The following is a 7500-nucleotide window of genomic DNA, read 5'->3' as shown; positions in this document are numbered from 1 at the left end:
GATTCGCTCAAAAAAGATTCCAGAAGATGTTGACCGTAAATGAGAAGATTGATTACGGAGAAAAAGAAAGATGGATTCGTATTCACATATATGAGAATTATATAGGAACAAGAATAATCTTGGATTACCTTTTGAAAAAAGGATAATATGTTTCTTTGGAGTAATAAGACTATTCCAATACTCGTGGAGAAAGAAACGTAATAAATGCAAAGAAGAGGCATCTTTCACCCAGTAACGAAGGGTTTGAACCAAGATTTCTAGATGGATGTGATAGGGTATTAGCACATCCGACACATAATCTAAATGTGAAAATTTGTCCTCTAAAAAAGGAAATATGGAATGAATTGATCGTAAATTATGCGATTTTGCTATTTCTTTCCTTTCTAAGGAAGATACTAATCGTAGGGAAAATGGAATTTCCACAATGACTGCAAATCCCTCTGAGATAATTTGAGAATACAAATTCTTGTTGTGCCCAAAAAATGGATTTTGGATAGAATCATTAGCTGAAAAAATCAAAGGATTCTGTTGATACATTCGAGTAATTAAACGTTTCACAACTATTGAACTAGATTTCTTGTCATAACCTGCATTTTTGAACAAAATCGATCTATTTAAACCATGATCATGAGCAAGTGCATAAATATACTCTCGAAAAAGAAGTGGGTATAGGAAGTCATGTTGTCGAGATCTATCTAGTTCGAAATATCCTTGAAATTCCTCCATTGGAAATTTGATTTGACCCCAAAAAGAAAAAAAGGTAGGGGATTTTTTGGTTATCAAATGATACATCGTGCGATACAGTCAAAACAAGGTATTCTAGTAAGAAAAGAATAAATACCTCGTAGACAGGTAGACTCATTAACGGACTCTCTATCCTCTCTTTTTCAATCGAATTAGTTTATATTCGTTATAGGATAAGAAGATGGATTAGAAATCCTTTATTTTTCATTTCAACCCAATCGCTCTTTTGATTTTGGAAAAAAAAATATCTTTATCAATATGCCGCTTCTTCTACACATTTATGTACAACCTAGAATAGGAAATAGCTAATAGTTAGGACTCATTAAAAAATGGATAATCATCCATTCATGGAAAAGCCCTTCCCGTACCAGGTACTAATATCTTTTTAACGTGTAATTAGATCGGGTAATCAGTCAAATTAAGAAATTATGAACAGAAGTTCGTTGCTTTTTCTTTCTTTATAATTAATTGAGGTCATAGGACTCTATCCATTTATTCATTCGACCCAACTCTGAATTAATTTCATTTTTTTCTCACTAAGAATTCAAACAAGGTTTTGAACCGATCCAGTAAGAATGAAATATTTTCAGAATTCTCTATTGATACGACATGCTGTTTTTTCCAGTCATTCCTTTCAGGATCAGTCGTGGTCTTACAAACTCTACCGAAGGTATGAACGAATCCGTTACTTCATATAAATGTGTAAAATATGCTAGCCGCACTTAAAAGCCGAGTACTCTACCGTTGAGTTAGCAACCCGAAAAAAAATTAGGATATGTAGATACAATTGGAAAAAATAAAGAAATTCAATTGCACGACGCAATCAAAACATCGAACTAGCAATAAAATTCAAATTGATTCTAAAATTATGAATCTAAAAAATAAAAATAAAGAGATCCAATAAGAATAATCAAATCTTCAGATAAAAAAAAGCAATTTGGATAGATTGATTCTTCTCGTTTATGTTATCCATTTTTTTTTAACCAAAAAAGACTTCTTGTTTGTATCACAAAAAATCGAACGAACCCATATATATAGATATTTTTTTTTATTGTGAATGAAGTAAAATAAAAAAACGAAATCTAAGAAAGAAAAATATAAGAAAGATAAATAGATCCCTTTCTACACGATCGAATTATATTTGTTCAATACACTGTTGTCAATATGAATAGTTAGAAAAGAATACAATAAAAAAAAAGTATAAATAGAGCAAAAGAAGAGGAAGGGAGTGGGGAAAGTATAGTAGAAAAAAAAACTTATACTTATACAAAGCTATATACGAATCACCCACACCCTCTTCTTTTGTATTTCATTAATTGACTTTCCTTTAATTAAGACGAAATTCTGTAAAAACAAACCCCCGCCTTCTTTAAAATATCATAAACAGTTCCTGTAGGTTGAGCGCCTTTTTCAAGAAAATATAGAATAGCAGGAATATTTAAATACGTTTGATTATTTATCGGATCATAAAAACCCACTTTCCGAAGATCTCTTCCTTCTCTTCGGGATCGAACATCAATTGCAACGATTCGATAAACGGCTCATTGGGATAGACGTAGATAAACTAGAACCCCCCTAGAAACGTATACGAAGTTTTCTCCTCGTACGGCTCGAGAAATTAGAATATAGATATGTCTATGTATACAATTCTAATGTCAAATAGACCTATAAAAGCATTAAATCAAATAAATTAGACTATGATTATTTAATACTTTTTTTTTTCTTTATCAAAAAAAAAGAATTTGTATTCTCAAAACTCAAGTTGAGTAACTCTGAAATAGCTCAAAAGAAAACCCTTAGGCATTTGATTTTTTGAGTGGTCTCTAACCCCTTTTTCTTTGTCTCATTTAGAATCTATTTGGACTCCTTATTCTTGATCTAGTTGTCGAGACAATTAAAAAAAAGATATTTCCTTGTTCCAAAATATTTTCTCTTTGCCTTGAATCATTGGGTTTAGACATTACTTCGGTGATTTTTAATCGTTTCAAAATGGCAGCAACATGCCCCTTTTTCTGATTTATTTCTATCAAAGAATCATAAACGGTTGATTCCCGCACGATACACTTTGGATCAAAAGAGTTTCACTAATTCCAACAAATTTTCCTTTTTTGGATTTGAAACTTGCTCGAATTGGATCCTTTCGATTTAGAAATCGAAAATAGACTACACTTACGAAGTTGTTCCAACTTATTAATTGGCACTAACCCTAGATCCTTGCCCTGAGAAATGAATCAATACTTTCTACTCGAGCTACATCACATACTGTTTACACTACAACCCAAGAAACAATGAGGTTTCTAGTGGAACAGAACAAAGGATGTCGAGCTAAGAGCACCTTCATTCCTATAGAATCAAAAGGGTGGGTGTAAGAATCCACAACTGATCATGTCCTTCAAGTCGCACGTTGCTTTCTACCACATCGTTTCAAACGAAGTTTTACCATAACATTCCTCTAGTTTGGAACTGATATGTAATTGATTCAATTAGGGAATCATGAATAGTCATTTGTTCGGTCGTTACATTGCTTTCTAAATTCTAAAGAAGTCTTAGAAAGAATTCAATTTCACCCTCGATTTTCTTTTTATTGGATGCATGCAATATTTTTCTTTTATTTATTAATTATTAATTTCTAAATATTAGAAAGAAAAAAGCTCTTTGTATTGAATCTACATTGCATCTTCAAGTAACTTGAGAGGATATATTCAACAATCTTAGACTTCTTCGAATATTAAATACTCATAAGAAATCATTAAATTCAAATAGTTATTGAATTGAAAAAAAACCTACCCGGATATCATATCACTATTTGATAAATAAAGTTTTACTAAAGATTACATTTATCATCATAAATAATCTATCTTTGAATTAAACCTAAATCTCAGTGATTAAAAAAATATAGATAGATAGAAAAAGAAATTTATTTCTTTTTTTCGTGGAGTGGATAAAAAAAAGTTGATGTAAAGGAAGATTTAGGCTCTTTTTCTTTCATTTCATACTGAAAAAGAAAATCATAAAAAAAAAAAGAATTCCCTCTATCAGATAGACTGAACAATTGTCAGTGGAATGAATTATGAATATTCAATATAGAATATTTCAAATGAACGGATCAAAAATCTTTTTCAAAAAACCAAAAAACGTTATCACTGAAATAGAACGACAATAATACATTAAGCATTTCCTCATTTTACGCGTAGTTTCTTTGACTGGTGGGGGTTCGTTCAATAATTTTTATTTAAAGTAAGGAGAATAGAATATAGAATGTATGAATTACCCCCTGTCTATATTATTCCATATATTTACAATTATTTATGAGAACCAAATCAAATACGAAATGAAATACCTAAAAATGAGGTTCAAAGAAAATAGATATGTTATATGTATGTAATTGATTATTTCTTAATCCAATTTGTACAAGCACAGCTAGTGAAATTGATATCTTACATTGTTAATTAATTCTTATTATATGGCACGTAAGACTTTTCGAAGTAACTAACTTAAACTTCAATATGAATATTCAATATTCAAAGTATAAGGAGATGGGCATACGATGAAAAGCGCATTCAACCTCTTTCTTTTGCAATCCCCTTTTTTCTTTATTTCCAATTCTTCGAATCTATGTTCCTAGATCACAACTCGATTCAGTTCCATCTATATCTATCTTATTTGAATTTAATTTGTGAAAAAATAGGATTTTGAAAAAATAGGATTTAAAGAAGAATAGAATCATTAAAAATCAGAAACAAGAATCACATAATATCCAATATTTGACTCTTAAAGAGTAAAGAAGACAGTTCAAAAAGACAACCTTTCTTTATTCTGATAATAGATATTTCTATCTATATAGAGAATAGGTATTCCCTGGGACGGAAGGATTCGAACCTCCGAATAGCGGGACCAAAACCCATTGCCTTACCACTTGGCCACGCCCCATTTCGATTTCTATTCAATACTAATAAACACTAGTATTGTTTTTTGTTATTCGTCAATTCCAATCCAAAATATCTATGGACTCTATTGTTCCTAGGGTTTTGACACGTGTAGAGATACAATGAAACTGAATTTATTGATCATTACATATAATTCAATTAAGATATTGTATAAAAGTATGATTTCTTCTATTCTTTTTTAATGTAAGAATTGAAGGATTTTTGATTGGTTGAGTTCAAAGAAGGATTTTTTGGTATACCTTACTCTTTTTTTTTCATTTTTAAGGGATATCAATTATCAATAACAATAACTCAATCAAAATACAATTTCCAAGAAAAAAAAATGTTTGTTATGCTTAATATCTTTAGTTTGATCTGTATCTGTCTTCATTCCACCCTTTATTCGAGTAGTTTTTTCTTAGCCAAATTGCCGGAGGCCTACGCTTTTTTGAATCCAATCGTAGATTTTATGCCAGTAATACCCCTTCTCTTTTTTCTCTTAGCCTTTGTTTGGCAAGCTGCTGTAAGTTTTCGATGAGATCTTTAATACTGTCCTAGACATGATTTATTCGAAAAAAAAAAATCGAACAATGGATAAGATCGGATAAGTCTCACAGCATCAACCCTCGATTCAAACAATTCTTAGATAGCTGCAAGAAATCTGACTCACTCTCTTTCCTTTCCTCATTCTGATTCTTTTTCATTTATTGAAAAACCCTTTTAGAGTCATCCCAAAATAGGAAAGATATTTTTTTTTAATATAATAAAAGACTCGACTCTTATTCCAAATGAATTTCTGAAAATTCTTTTTGATTTTTGATTTCGAGAAACCATTTTGTTTATTGGTGTCAAAATAGGATATGGGGTAGAAAAATGGAGAATCTATTCTCTTTTTTTTTTCAAAAAAAAAAGATCTTGGAGATTGTGTAATGCTTACTCTCAAACTCTTTGTTTACACAGTAGTTATATTTTTTGTTTCTCTCTTCATCTTTGGATTCCTATCTAATGATCCAGGACGTAATCCTGGACGTGAAGAATAAAAAGGCCTTTCTTTTTACTTGCTTAATTTTTCAATGTTCTTACTTCGGATTTTCTCTATTGTACATCCTTATTTATTATATTAAATAAAAAAAAAAACAAAAACAAGGGAAAGGTTTTGAAAAAAAAATAAATAAAATACCAAGTCATCAACGGAAACGGAAAGAGAGGGATTCGAACCCTCGGTACGAAAAACTCGTACAACGGATTAGCAATCCGACGCTTTCGTCCACTCAGCCATCTCTCCCAATTGAAAAAGGATAATTACTATCTTACATTACACAAAAAATAAGGCTTGAAAAAAATCCTTTCTTTATCTCTCTTTATTCTTTTTTTGACTATATTGATATATACAACTTTAATATATACTACTTTTATAAGCAATCCCATTTAGATAAAGAAAAGGTTCTAAAGAGATATTTCGAATAAAAAAAAAGAAAAAAGCAAGAATACCTCTTCTTCCGAAAGAGCTTTTTTTCTTTTCACGGCCTGGCCTGGTCAGTACCTAGCCGGGCCATTTTTTCTTCCATTCCAAATCATAGATAAAATGATAAAATGATTTGTTTGAAAACAAAAGTGCTTATTATTGATTATTGAAACAACAATCAGAAGAAGGAATCTTTCCATTCCTATGATATGGAATTTCATTCTATAGAATCAAAGTGTCATTTTTTATTGTATTATTATTATTCTTTCTTTTCTTTCCTTCTTTTTTTCCTTTACTGGAAAAAAAGAAAAAAAAAATAAGGAACTGTGGATTGTTGTGCAATGCATTCTTATGTCATAACATAAGTAGTTTTATCGAGCCCTACCTGTTCTGTCAAAAATCCTCCAGCAAAAGAAAGAACTTGTTCTTTCTTTCTTTTAATTTTGAATTAGGAGTGTTCTTTTACTAATCTGATTAGGTCTACTAACATGACAAAACCAAAACAAACACACCAATGCTATAATTTTCATCATTATTTTGTTTTGGATCCTATCTTGATTACGTCCGATTACCTTTTTTTGTTCGACAAAAGTTTCATTTATATACAATAATCGCATTGTAGCGGGTATAGTTTAGTGGTAAAAGTGGGATTCGTTTTATTAATCCCTTTTATAGTTAAGGGATCTCTCGGTTTGATTTGATTCATATTCCGAAAAAAAAACTTTTTTTCTTAAAAGGATTTAATCCTTTACCTCTCAACGAAGGATTCGAGGAAGAATATACATTCTCGTGATTTGTATCCAAGGGTCAATTAAAAATTGACAAATTGGATTATTTAATTGCGAAACATAATTTTTTTTTTAATTGGATCAATACTTCCAATTTAATGAGTATTAGTAAAGGATCCATGGATAAAGATAGAAAAGCGTATTTCTAATCGTAACTAAATCTTCCATTTTTTCTTTTCGATAGGAAAGATTGAAGCAAAATAGCTATAAATTAATAAAATTAAGAGATGATTTTAGTTTACTAGAGACATTGACATATTCTATTTTTTAGCTCGGTGGAAACAAAATACTTTTCCTAAGGATTGTCTCAAATAGAAATAGAGAACGAAGTAACTAGGAATATTGTTAGAATACCCTATTCTCTATTCTAGAAGGATCGTCTAGAAAGCGAATTCTTTTGAATTTAAATGCATTCAAACAGAAAAGCTGACATAGATGTTATGGATCGAATTTTTTTATTTCGTTCACGTCTTATCTCAGATATATCTATATCTGGAAATTTATCCATCTTCCATAAAGGAGCCGAATGAAACCAAAGTTTCATGTTCGGTTTTGAATTAGAGACGCTAAAAATGAT

General features: G+C 30.3%; 1 protein-coding gene and 1 non-coding gene across 2 annotated transcripts in view; both read right to left on the bottom strand.

Annotated features, from left to right (window-relative positions):
• Positions 1-5867: 5867 nt before the first annotated feature.
• Positions 5868-5955, bottom strand: TRNAS-GCU (transfer RNA serine (anticodon GCU)). Its single transcript has one exon. It is a non-coding gene; the product is annotated as a tRNA-Ser (tRNA).
• Positions 5956-6987: 1032 nt separating this feature from the next.
• LOC130137240 (ATP synthase subunit alpha, chloroplastic) overlaps positions 6988-7500 on the bottom strand; it is a 10506-nt gene continuing 9993 nt past the window's right edge. Inside the window, exon 1 of the mRNA XM_056308047.1 lies at positions 6988-7500. This exon is cut by the window's right edge and continues 9993 nt beyond it. The gene's annotated coding sequence lies outside the window, so the exon portion shown is untranslated.

The sequence above is a fragment of the Syzygium oleosum genome, unplaced genomic scaffold (genome assembly GCF_021117445.2).
Source record: "Syzygium oleosum isolate NSW1041296 unplaced genomic scaffold, Sole_v2.1 Sole_v2.66, whole genome shotgun sequence".
NCBI lineage: Eukaryota > Viridiplantae > Streptophyta > Magnoliopsida > Myrtales > Myrtaceae > Syzygium > Syzygium oleosum.
Note: the sequence above shows the minus strand (reverse complement) of the source record. Positions and strands in the feature narration are given on the sequence as shown.